This window comes from Populus alba, chromosome 15 (genome assembly GCF_005239225.2).
Source record: "Populus alba chromosome 15, ASM523922v2, whole genome shotgun sequence".
NCBI lineage: Eukaryota > Viridiplantae > Streptophyta > Magnoliopsida > Malpighiales > Salicaceae > Populus > Populus alba.
Window position 1 is genome coordinate 14,303,246 of NC_133298.1, and position 13,995 is coordinate 14,317,240.

The 13,995-nt window shown below is 30.3% G+C and overlaps 1 long non-coding RNA gene across 1 annotated transcript; it reads left to right on the plus strand.

Annotated features, from left to right (window-relative positions):
* Positions 1-2,719: 2,719 nt before the first annotated feature.
* Positions 2,720-3,589, plus strand: LOC140954592 (uncharacterized). Its single transcript, XR_012167978.1, has 2 exons — positions 2,720-3,086; positions 3,260-3,589. It is a non-coding gene; the product is annotated as an uncharacterized lncRNA (long non-coding RNA).
* The last annotated feature ends 10,406 nt before the right edge of the window (positions 3,590-13,995 follow it).

Sequence of the window (13,995 nt, forward strand, 5' to 3'; positions counted from 1 at the left end):
TCCATCCATCAAAATTCATGTACCGGTTTCGCCAATATTATGAATTTTTAACTAAACTTCTTAGTCCTCATTTAAACTTCAATAACACCTTTAAATTCATTTTTGGATATTATCTCCCTCTAATACACATAAAACAAATTGTTATTATTCTCATTATTTATCCATTTCATTTTCATCCCAAGTTTTCATTTCTTGTCGAACTCTTTATTACCTTTCAACCCTTTATGCGGGGGTTTACACTTGCAGTATAAGGACATTTGTATTTAATTTTCAATCCGGTAAGGAGAAGAATTTTGGTTTTGGTGTGATCTATAATTGGAAATAAAGTGCAGTATTATTTTAGCAGCTTTCTTATTGGAAGGCTAACCTCATTTGCTATAATTTGGATGTTATGTGTATTGAGAAAAATGTGTTTAAGAATATTTTTAACATGGTTATAGACGTCAAAGGATAATATAAAACCTAGGTTGGATATAACTTTGTTTTGTAACTGTCAAAATATAGAGTTTCTTAATGATGGGATACATGTTGCAAAGCCTAAAGGAACATTTACCTTAGATAAAAAGAATACTTTCATATTTATGAATGGTTTAAGAGTTTGTGATTTTCTAATGGATATGCTTCGAACATGGCCAAATTGGTGAATTTAGAGGAATACATATTATATGGAATAAAGAGTCATGACTGTCATATATTTATGGAAACACTCATTCCAATTGCTTATAGGGGTTTATTGTGAAAATAGATATGAGATGCATTCACAAAGATTAGTTATCTTTTTATAGATGTTACTTAAGCAAGTTACGTTCCCAACACATGAAACAACTTGAAATAAACATAACTGAGATAATATGCAAACTTGAGATGATCTTCCTTCCCCTATTCTTCAACTCAATAAAGCACTTGCTCATATATTTAACGTATAAGATAAAATTTAGAGGTCTTGCACATGATGAATGAATGTATCTAGTAAAAAGGTTAGGATAACATGCATTCTTAGTGCTTATTATGTTTGTTTAAAACATTTTTTTTCAATTTATATTTACTTTCGTGTAGGTAATTGTTTAACCTTAAAAAAAAAAAAAAGATAAAAAACATGGTGCATGTTAAGGCTTTGATATACAAGACTTATATTATTAAAAGGATTTCAATATTTATCTAGAATTATTTTGAGCCTCATATGAGAACAAGAATTATTTGCATTCCAAGATATGATGATCGTGGTGGTGAAGTTCTTTCGAGTGGAAATTTATCAATATTTTTCCCATCCTAGATATGACTGTTGAGGAATATAGTTTTGAGAATATATTTGACAAAATATTGAATTTAGACAAACATATAATTATGTGTTATTTAACTATAATAAATTAAGACCTTTTGTTTAATAAGTCAATTTTAAAACTTCATAGCATTCATTCTATTTTATGTTTTATTCTCATATAGGCTAAATTCTAATTAACTTTCTTATAGGCAACATCATCAAAAAAAAATTTATCCTAAGATCTATATCATATTGAAGCTCAAGTTTTTCAATTATAAGATGAATAATTAACCATGTGGTTTCAAACACAAGTAATAATAATTTCTTACTCTAACAAGAATACATTTACTTAACTTTTTTTCATCGACCATTGATTTGTGATTATTTTTAACTAGGTGTACAACCTGAGAGGTCATATTGATTACTTGAAATTATCATCTTTGGGTTTCAAAAGAAAGGTTAAGTGTTATAATGGGTGTCGCACCCGACATCGCGGCGGCCTTAAAAATTAATAAATCTTTGAAAAAATGGATTTCTAGCATCCAGATCTTTAATGGGGAATGATCTTATTTAAGGAGTCGCCACCTAGTATTATGGTCACTAGAAACCCTAACTAGTCAACAGAGATTCTATGGTTCGGGACTGGTTATGTAAAAGAAAAGATATTATCACCCCTTAAACGTCCTGCCTGAGGCAGGCTGCATTGCTAGTTTCGTCTTAAATTGCTAAATGTTTATTAGTTTATGCTATGAAAATTTGCTTATAATATTCCTGACTCTGGCGCCAGTGAATATTCAACTACGAATAATTCCAACTCTGATGTTGGTAAATATTATGTAGTTATAAAATAAATTTGGATCAATATTTTTATTCCTGACTCTGGCTTCAATGAATAAAAAAATAAAAAAAAATTTATTTTTACGCATGCACATATTTTTTATTTTTTAGCTAAATAAAACAAAATACAACAAATAAAAATAATATAAATTTAAACTAGTATTTTTATTCTTGACTCTGGCGTCAGTGAATAAACCAATAAATTTACATTATTTTTATTCGTGCATACATATTTTTTATTATTTTTATTCTCGACTCTGGCGTCAGTGAATAAAAAAATAAAAAAAATTTATTTTTACGCATGCACATATTTTTTAATTTTTAGCTAAATAAAACAAAATACAACAAATAAAAATAATATAAATTTAAATCAGTATTTTTATTCCTACTTTGTTGTCAGTGAATAAATTAATAAATTTATATTATTTTTATTCGTGCATACACATTTTTTATTATTTTTTTCTATTTTTTTTTTTATTTTTCTGTTTTTTATTGTTTTTTTGAGCTGGGCGTAGCGCAGCTCATATGGGCTGAGCGAAGCGCACGCGTGTTACTACATTGTGTAAGTGAATTAAAATTCACTTGCACAGTGCAAATGATAATCAAACGAAATAATGAGCGCCTTTCCCCTTCGCCCTTCTTCGTTCTTGTTATTCCTTCTGTGTGGGCACCTTTTCCACCTTGCTTATTTCTTCTGCTGCTAATGACTCGAAGCAAAAACTTTAGGCGAATGACCGAACTGGTTCTCTGTTATCTCCCCTGTTTCTGGGTTTCCCCTTTCGCTCTTTTTTGCTGTGATTTATGCCCTCTTTTCGTCTTCCAACCGTCGCCTCCCCTGCTTATTTCCCCCTGTTTTCCCCTGTGTTCTGGCTTTTTATTCTCTGGCTTTTGCTTTTTCTTGCGTCTGCCCTCACATGCTGTCTTTCTTCTGTTCTTGGCTCTGTTTTGGGTTGATTTTTTCTTGTGCAGGGATGAAGATGAAGGCAAGGTTGATCTCTGATTCCTTTCTACTTTTCTCCCCTTCTCTCTGTGTATTTTTTCTGTGTTTATGCTCTGTTTTGCTCTGCTTGTTTCCTCTCCTTTTCTTGGTCCCCTTTGTTCGTTGCTCCTCCTTTTTATAGAGCTCGAGAGCTTTCCCCTCAATCAATCCCATCTTTGCAGGACTGTTATTCAAATCATGAGAGGGATCGTGGTCCACGATCGGATCAAGTTTGTTGCAGATCTTCAGCCTACTGAACCGGGATGAAGAAGACGAACGCAGCTGTTCCCAGCAACGGCGCCGTTTTCAAGCAGCCATGGACATTTTCAATTTGACCCCTGAACTTTGGAAATTTCGCAATTGGACCCCTAAGCAAATAAAAAATTTCTTTTAATTTTGCCCCTTTTTGATTAATTTCAATTAAATCCCTAAATTGGTATATTGTTTACAAAACAGTTCTTAATTCCTGGATTATTCAATTTGGTCCTTAATTAATTCTTTTAATTTTGCCCCTTTTGGATAAATTTCAATTAAGTCCCTAAATTTAATTAATTAATTAAATCAAAGTTTAATTAAGTCCACAAACTTATTAATTCTTCTAATTTCATTAAATAATCCAAATTTTAAGTAAATTTCCAAACTTATTAATTCTTTAATTTCTGATCAATTTATTCTCAAATCTGATAATTTTATCCCTAAACTTTGAATTTGTGTTATTTTAACCCCATTCTCAAATATATTTTAATTTTTATTATTTGTTCAAAAATTGGGTTATGGCAATGGGTATTTCATTAATAAATGTCTTTCATACTGAAGAATATGAAGATGGTAGAAATACCTAAAGTAGTAGGGTTTGTGTTAAGAGATCAACTTCCAATGAGTTTGAAGTTAATTATTATGGCAAGTGAGAAAAGGTGATTGAATTTCAATGTCATAGGGAACAAAATGTAGTTTTTATTATTCAATTGCTATTGATATGACACCGATAAAGAAATTAGAGTAGATCCTCACCATGGTTTTGGTTGAAATTAATAATAAAAAAAAAAAAATATAGACTTCAATGATGTTTTCATATTTACTAAACAATGCTAATTTGCATATTACACACACACACACTCCCTTTTTAAGAAATGATCACAATAAAGTTGATTGGTTGTCTCCTATGAAAATTGAATCAAGAAGTCATGTTCATGTTGTCAAAGATGGTAACAATAAAGTAACTAAGAGAGAAGGTGTATTTTAACTAGAAGAGTCAGTCGATCCATATCGAGCTATTTCATCTATCGAATCAGCAACATGGAAAATCAACCAAACCATGGTTTGGTTAAAATTAATAAAAAAATGTAGACTTGGAAACATCAATGATGTTTTTATATTCGCCAAACAATGTCAATTTACATATTACACGAACAATCTCTCTTTAAGAAATGATCGCAATAGAGTGATTGGTTATCCATTATGAAAATCGAATCTAGAAGTCATGTTCATATTGTCAAAGATAGTAACAATAAAGTAACTAAGAGAGAAAATGTATTTTAACTGGAAGAGTTAGCTGATCTATATCGAGTTGTTTAATCTACCGAATCAGCGACATGAAAATTCAAGTTTTTTTTGTTGAGAATACTTATATGCATATTGATGTTGAGGAGTTAAATAATTTATTGGGTACCACAAGACATTCAGAAGTTGATGAAGCTTAAGAGATCAACCATCTTCAATTCAATTAAAAAGATAAAGATGAAGATGACGATGACGATGACGATGAAAATAAAGATGAAGATGATGAAAATAAAGATGATAAGGATTCAAATTAAAAAGAAATTGAAATGATTTAACATGTAAAACATCATTGTATAATTAAGATATTTTATTATCGCTTTATAATGCATTATATTTAATACATTTATCAAATCAAACAAATATAAATATGATTATGGTTTGAATAAGAGTTTTTATTGAATATAATTGTTGCTACTTGTTGCATGTGTGCGGCATTGCGACGAATATTCTACTTCATCTATGTATCTGGTAGATATGAAATATAGGGAGACAATGATTCCTTGTCTTTAATTAGTGGAAAGGTGGAAAGGGAGTCGCCACCTAGTATTTTGATAACTAGAAACTCTAACTAGTTTTAGAGATTGGGTATAGGGACTGGTTATGTAAAGGGAAGATATTAGCACCCCAAATATGCCTTACCTAAGGTAAGCTGCATTGTTTGATTGTATGATAAAAAGCTAAGGTGTTATTGCATTTCTAATTGTTGGTCTATTTAAGGTTTAAGAAAAGTTCTTCTCAGTAAGGAGGTCTTTATCTTATCGGGTAAAAACCTACCTGTTCTAACATCAATAAAAAAAAAAAGCAACTTTCTTTTTAATATCGGGAATATGTTTTAAGTATAGATTCATAATCTAGATACTAAAAGAAAAGAAACAAAATATTTTTTTGGTATTTTTGAAATATTGACCTATTTCTCATGTCTGTAATAAATTGGTTATTAAAGTCAAAATGCATGCTAAAACATATATATTTTTTTGTTGTATGAAAATACAATGTGATAATTTTTTTCTCTTTGAGAAACTTGGTCGTATACATGAAAACAAAATAGTTTTTTTTGTTGTATAATTTTTTGCAATGTTTTGATGAAAATAAGGTATTTTAATACCATATTTGTATATTTATGGTATAAAAATACAAACCAATATTATGCAAAATAGAGAGAAAAATACACGAGAAAATCACAAATGTTTTTAGAAAGAATTTTTTGGAATTTTTAACTTTTTTTTAACAATGGATTACTCTCTACTGTTCACATACAATGTGAACAATTGAGCACCCCTTAAAGAAGAAGAAGAAGAAAGGGAAGGGGAAGGAGGCTAACCTATGGTGGAAGCTTGGTTGCGATGAGGAGGTTCGACGAGTGGCTTAGTAGGCTTCGGTGGAGGGAATGGTGGTTGATGTCGGTTGCTGGTGATGGAAGAAGAAAAGTTGCAGAGGAGAGAGGCTCGACAGTGCACTCACTACATGAGGTGTTAAGGTGGTTGCTGGTGATGGAGATGGAGGTTTTCAAGCCGGTGGTGATGATGTTGGTGGCTGAACGCCGCGATAGAAAAAGAAAGGTTCTGCTGGCAACAAAAACCAGGTTAGGGAGATTGGTTTTTTGGTTGTCTTTGGACCCAAATTTCTCCCCTTTTGGAGCATGAAAATCACATCTATTTGTAGGTGTTGGAAAAGGGACACTTTGTCTTTTCTTGTGCCAAATTTCGACCCTTGGTTCGACCCAAAAGCACTCCAACAGTTGGCTTAAAGCAACAATGATGAACTGTTAGTTTTGTGCAGGAGAAATGACTGGTCGGCTTAGCCACTTTAGGGTGGTGCCACAGCCTCTACAACCTCGATCAGCCCGAATGGTTTATACTAGCTTGTAGTCAGGTGTTAGGGGATCGTTTTCATGCAAGTTTCATTCAATTTAGGGAAGAAACGAGGTGTCAAACACCTTGGGAAGGAGGCCCCTCGGGCAGCCTCATTGGAGAAGAAGATGAATAGTAACTTTTCTGCCAATTATGCTATAGTCCTTCAATTTGTATCTTATCTCTAATTACACCCCTGATTGGCTTCAAACTTTTAATTCTATTCAATTTTGCCCTAATGAACTTCAATTCAATCCCCAGATTTTAGCGCCTATTTTCCTTTTGGTCCTTAGTTTTGGATTTTTTCAATCAAGTCCCTAATATACCCTAAAACTTCAATATTTATGCAATAAAGCCCCTGATTTGACCAAATCAACTCTTAAAAATTCTAATTTAACCCCAAAACTTTAATTTCTTCCAATTAAACCCCAAATTGAGTTAAAAATCAAATTTTCTTATAATTAAACACTATATAAATTCAATTAAACCTCCAATAGAATTTAATTGAGTTCATAAACATCTGATTTTTAAAATTTTTTCCTCAAATTGAATTTTTTCTTTATCAATATAGCTCTTCATTTGTAAAAAATATATTGTCAAATTTTAATCTTTTAAATTTTTGAGCCTCCTCAACCAATTTCTAGTCATTTTCTAGGCGCTCTGACATCCTATTGTCACTGTTATTATTTTTTTTGAATTTTTTTGTTTTTTAGTTCGAATATTTTTTGATTTTTTGAAAGAGGAAAACTGAATTTGAAGAATAACCCAAAAATAGATCATGACACTACTATTAATGTTCTTGTATAATTAGATTGGATTGGGGATTATAACATACATATTAAATGAGGAATTTAATAATTTTTTTTTGGCCATTCTGTTAGTGTTTATCATAATTGTAACTCACTAACAGAATGATTGATGATCATTAAAATTGTGAGAGAATTCCAGAGAGTTGGGGAAGAAATTCATAATTTATCAATCATTGATGGAATCACTGATAACCATTAAAATAATTAGAGAATTCCAGAGAGTTAGGGGAAAAATCATGAAAGTTTAATTGATCGATGAAATAGCTGACAAATAAAAATTCATCAGTGAGTTTTGTGGGGTTTTCAAAATATTTCATAAATTCTTTAATTTTTTTTTATTGAATCACCTATGGATATAAAAAGTTAGTGGTGATTCCATCCATGATGTGTTGATTTACCAATGAAATCATCAATGGAAAATTCCATCGATGAATAAAAAAACAGATATGTTGGGGTAATCCTTAATTTTTCCCCATTTCCCTCAACATCCACAATTTCTTTCCCTCTCTCTCTTTCTCAACCATTGGCTGACATTCTCTCTGTAGAATTAGTGGTGATACTTTCTCTTTCTCCTCTAGACGACGACGAGCTCTCTTTCTTTGTCCACCACTTAAGGTTTAATCTTTGATCTTGATGTTTATTGTTTTTTCTTAGATTTAATGTTTTTTGTTCTTGTTTGTTTAACTTAGATAGAATGTTTTAGTAAATATATCCATGTTTAATTGCAAATACTATCATTATTTTACTTAGATTTTGGTGGGGTTTTATATGGATTGTTAATTGGAATTATGGTTCAATTAATATCAATGTGTTTAAAGTTATTGATTATATTTAAGATATGTGGAGAACAATATAGTGAAGTTTTTAATGATAATTATTTTGCAACCTAAATTATTTTATGAGTTCGTCTAACATCTTATATCCAAGGGTTCAATTGTTGAGCTTTTTCTTTTTAATTAAAATGAGTTGAATCTTTGATAGAAGTAGACATACATGCTTTTATCATGTTGATCAGTAATAGCTTTGTGTATTGTACCTAAAAAATGATCATGTGTGGTTAAAATGATGGTCATACATGTTTTAGGTTCAATCTAGTGAAAACATAGTTTAGGCATACTAAACTTTGGATAATGCCTTGCTAAATGGGAATTTAAACATGTTAAGCTGAGATGAGAGCAGTTATTTGAGTTCTGATGTTGTTCACAAGCTCATCAAAGTGATTTCAAAATTATTTAGGCTTTTTTATTTTTAAATGAAAGTTCGAATTGAGATTGGGCTTATGTTTATCAAATAATTAATTAAATCAAGATATTATGAACTGGTTTTGCATTTAAGGAAAATTCCTTGTTATTGCCATGCAAAATTTACCAATATGTAATAGGAAGAACATGGAATTTTAGGGTAAGGTCCTGTATAGGAAGATGCTATTGAGATTTTATAAAAAATAGATATAATGAAAAATTATATTGGTTTAGTTGTTTTGTTTAGATGTCGAGAAAAAGTTTAGCATCGAGATGGAGCAGTTCTACTTTTTTAATTAGTATTGTACCTGAGCTTATGATACATTTAATCAGTATTCTACCTGCTATATAGGCTATTGATGCAAGCCTGTCGAATACGAGCCACAGATCTGGCATCCCATCTATCCGTGAACTATTTTCTAGCAAGCTTATAGTGGAATAGAAGCTAGATCTCATCATGTCAAAAAAGTTTATTGAAAATAACATTAACAAATTGATTAAGTGTTTATATAGTTTTTCATTAATTAATTGGTTTGTAGGTTTACAAATATGAAAGTTGAAAGCATGATAACATAATGGAAGTGCCTTTGTACAAATGAAGTTATCTTATACATTATGGATGCCTATGGTCGAGGCATTGTGGGGATAGTTTAAGGTTAATAGATAAGTAATCACTATTTTTAGATGGTATATGTATTTTTTAAATATAAAAACTAAATATTTTATGAAAATGATTATAAGAGAATTTTTTTAGTGGGATGCTGCAAACACTAGTATGGCTAGGCAAGTATGAAAAAATCACAGCAGAATTAGGTAAGTTTTAACATGTGAAGTGTATATCTTTTATGAAAATGTAATATGTTTTTTCCGTTATAGTTCTTTTATTTAACAAATAATGAATTTCTAAAATAGGTTGAGTAATTTATGGTATAACGTACATAACTACGCTAAAAAAAGAGTCAAGTCAGATGACTTTGAGATGTTGAAGAACTATAGATCTCCCAACATTACTGAGAGTAATTGAGAGAGATATCTTAAGTTCTTGACATCAGAGAGATTTAAGAGGCAGTCACGAAGTCGGTCCTTGAACATAAATAGAGAGACTCACGATTCTATTAGCAAGTATACTGGTGGATCACTTCCTTTTATTAACCATGCAAAGCGTGTGGTAAAAGTCTACTTTATTTTTAAGTAATTTTTTAAAATGTTAGTGATTATTTGTGACAAATTTTAACTAATTATTTATTTTCCAGGCTACAAAGCTTGGGCGTGAGCCTACTTGATAGAGTTGTATATGAAAACACGTATATGAAAGGAGTATAGATAGAAAGGGATGCAGTAGTTCATGGATAGTCAAGTTGGGATGTTTGTTGTAATTAAAATTTGAAACCTTCTGAAATTTTTTTTGAACAAATGTTTTTTTTATATGCTTGACTTGTTTTTTTATATATAGAAAAATATAACACCGATATACATACTAAACTTGGAGAGGATCCTTTAACTTATCTAGAATATGATTCAGAATTGTGGTTGGAAGTGGGAGTAACTGGTGGATCCGATAGGGATTGAGTTTATAATTTCTTTATGACTAAAACTCGAGATATAAGGGCAGACTGTAGTTTCTTGATCGTAGGTACCCCACAATCAGGCCTAAGGCATCCATCACTAGCTATTGAAAAGTTGGTCAAGGAACAAATTGTTGCTGCGATGACTAAACTAAAGGCCAAAATGGAGGTACATATATGAAAACATGGTAGGAAGAAATGAGAGCAAATGACGACATATATGTCTAGTCATTATCCTTCTTTTTATGGACCTGTAGGAGATTTTCCTCTACCTCCATCTCTATATGAAATGCCAACTTCTTTCTAATGTATAATTACATTTGTAATTGATTTTACATTTAAATTAATAATATAAAATATGTTATTCAATTTAATTTATTTGTTTAATGTTAAATTGTTTGCTCTAAATAAGCATGTACTGAAAATAAAAAAGAAGAATCAATGAAATATCAATGAAATCATCGACAAACATAAAAAAAAATTTATTAGGGATTCTGTCAGTTATATTTGACCCATTTCCTCGAAGACTTACATAATGTTGTAAGTTATTTTCATATAAAACGATGATTTTACTAATATATTTTTATGTTTTTCAATCTTTTAGTTACATGCGATGAATTATTGTTGATAATAATTATCGATGGATTGGCTTAGAAAAAAAAAGAGATAAATTTGTGCTAATATTATAGTGATGTTTTTATCAGTAATTATTTTTATTGATTAAATTATCTTTAAATATGATATCCCTAATAAAGAACTCACCGATAAAACCATCGGTTTTTTTTTATACCAATAAAAATATAGTTTATTAGCCGTTGAAATATTTCGTTGATGAAACTAGTCGTGTTTGCCGCAGCCACAAAACTTCAATTCCAAATTAGTTGGCCTTCTCGTTAGCTACTTTCCATAAATTAATTGCTTGTGATTTATGAGTTTTGGATTTTGTTAGCAATTAAGATGAACAAACTCACGGGTCACTGTAAAAATACACCAAAGAGACTCGTGAAACATTGGTTTAAGGGTTGATGTACGATTTCTCGTATTAGTTGTGTTAACTTCAATGTTTCAGGGCTCTTGTTAGTGTACTGACTTTTCACTGCGCCCGAGAGTCCATTTTCTGGTTTGGAGTTGGACAGCAAAGGCATGAGATCTCGAGTCAATTTTGACCTCAAAATTTTCACCTCACTTACATGCATGGACGAGATGGGTCTCCCTTTTAGGCTTCCCATTTATTAGTCTTGCAATTAATTAATTAATATCATGAGATGATATTCCGTTAATTATCTAATTTATCAATCATTCTTTTTTAATTTTTATATAATAAATAAAAATTTTTTGATATTCTATCAAATATATAAATGGGTCATTCAATCATTGATCAAGTTATAAATTTATTTTTTAGAGGTTATTAGTTGGAGTTTCATAAATCTTGAATTATTAAAGGTTTATATAATTATTAATTTTAAAATTTATAAAATTAATGGAGACTTTGATAATTATATTAATAAAAAAATAAAAAAATGACAAATAGAGCACGGTACACTTCGTGCTTGACAAACATGTAATGAGCGATGGTCATTGCTCGTACAATAATTGACCTGTTGAATCTTTCTTGTATTTGTTCAGACAAGACTCTCTCGCAGGGTGGAAGTCCACCAAATCAAAATGGCCTCCGTATTACCACCTTTCTCAAAATGTTTGCAGCTTCTCCTTCTGCCTTGCATTGAGATGTGTGCATGTTTAATTTGAAAAAAAAAAAATTAGTTTTGTTGCTTGAAAATATTGAAAATGCAGGACTGGATTTGACATTATATATAAACCAAGGTTTTTTTTTAACTAAATTTCACAAAGAGTTTCATTTTAGTATCCCCCCCTATCTTGTAGGAAAATGTAAAATGAGGTTGAAAATGAATTTTTTTCTATATTAATTTTGTTTTTTTGAACCAATTTAGATTTTTTTAGTTCAGATATTATAATTTCTAATTTTCTGACCACTCCTATGGTGATAAAAAACTAACCTTCAAGGCTACACGTCATTTATTGTGACAGTTGTGTGATTGTTTACTTTGAAAAAAAAGACAAACAACCCATCAGAAAGAAAAGGCAAAAAGTCATGTGTGTGTAACTAGTCTTGCAAGCCCTAGAGCATGTTCTTTCATCTCATTGGCCGGGCACACTAGTCTACCCAAACCAAGTGACCTTTAAAATTTGTTTTCGATTTAGATTTAAATTTAATATATATATATATATATAATATCTTTGATTGGATTTTTCCCATAAATGTCTAGTTTTAGTGCTGTAAAATTAAATGAGAGGTGGGTTCTAAATTAAAAACTATATTGAACTTAAGAATGCTTATGATTTGAGTTATAAATTTTGTGAATTAATTAGCTTGACCCGTTTCAATTTAAAATATTGTTGTTTTAATTTTTTTAAATTAAGATGAAAAAATGTTGTCTTTAAATATATTTAGTTCAAGCTATGTCTTGAAATTTTTTAGTTGAAATTCATTTATTAAACAATTTAAAAAATATTTTGTATATTATTTAAGGAAGTATAATTCAATTCCTTTGATGATTATAATATATTTTTCTAATACTAACAAGCATTTTTTTTTTTGTGTGAAATTCTTCATTTTTTTTTCTTAAATTTTATTGTATCGTTTTTCTTTGCATATCAATTTTGTTATTATAATTACATAAAAACCTTGATTAATAATATCAAAGTTATTAAATTTAACTACATCCATGAGTTGTTTAAGGGAATTAGAAGATTCATCTGGATTAATAAAAAATAATATAATTTTAAATATATTCTTTTTAAAAATTAAACAATGTGACTTGGAATTTCTTTTCCTATCAAATTGGGTTTGTAACGAATCAATGAAAATGCATTTCAACTTTACAAGATGAACAAGTCACATCAACTTGACACTAACTCCTTTTGATTTGACACAATTATTAATTAATTTTATTAAACACACGCTCAGTTTTTCAATTCATATTTGAAATTTTGTTTAGTTTAAAAGAAGTAGCAACGCCAGCAGATTCTTTTGAAAAAATAACTTCTAATCCAGTTTAGGATGAAGCTTGAACACCGAGTTAGATCTAAAAAAAAAAAAAAAAAATCTTAAATAGGATTTATTAAATCTAAAAAGAAACCTTAAATAGGAGCCTAGATTACTCCATTAATTGTGATGTGGTTAGACCGTCGAGCTTGAACTAATCCAGTAATTCGACAACAAAACTATCTCATACGGCGCCGTTGTATAAAATGGATTATAATTCATGGATGACCCAGCATGAGGACACTACTGGCCACTGCTACTGCTGCTAAAAAAAACAAGAACAGTGTCGTTCATGTTCCAGATCAGTGGGAAAGAGACACCCCATGACTTTTATCAGGAAAGCATCCAGAGAGCAGAAACAGGTCGTCTTTCTAGAAAGCAGACACCCCACCATGCTTACCCAAAGATGGCTGTGTGCTCTTTCCCATGGTGCTTTCATCATTGAGCAGCAATGAGGTTCAAAAAATGATTTTCTTACGCAGGGCCTTCTCTCTTAGAAGTCGTTTATATATTTACTTATTTTATATATATATTTTCCATGAATTTATCTTGTTTTTTCCACCCTAAATTAAGTTAGAAAGATTGATTCACAATATTTAATTTAATTTAATTTAATTTATTGTAAAATAAAGTGCTTTCTGTATATACGTACATGCACGCCATATTATACAAGACTAATGCAAGTGCTCGTAAAACACCTAATCACCCCTTCTTGTTGTGAACAAAATCAAATATAAAAGAAGAACGAAACGTGCAATTTAAGCAAAGACAAAACTCTTAACTGGAAAGATAGGTCAATCACCCAACAAAACATGTGTATGATATA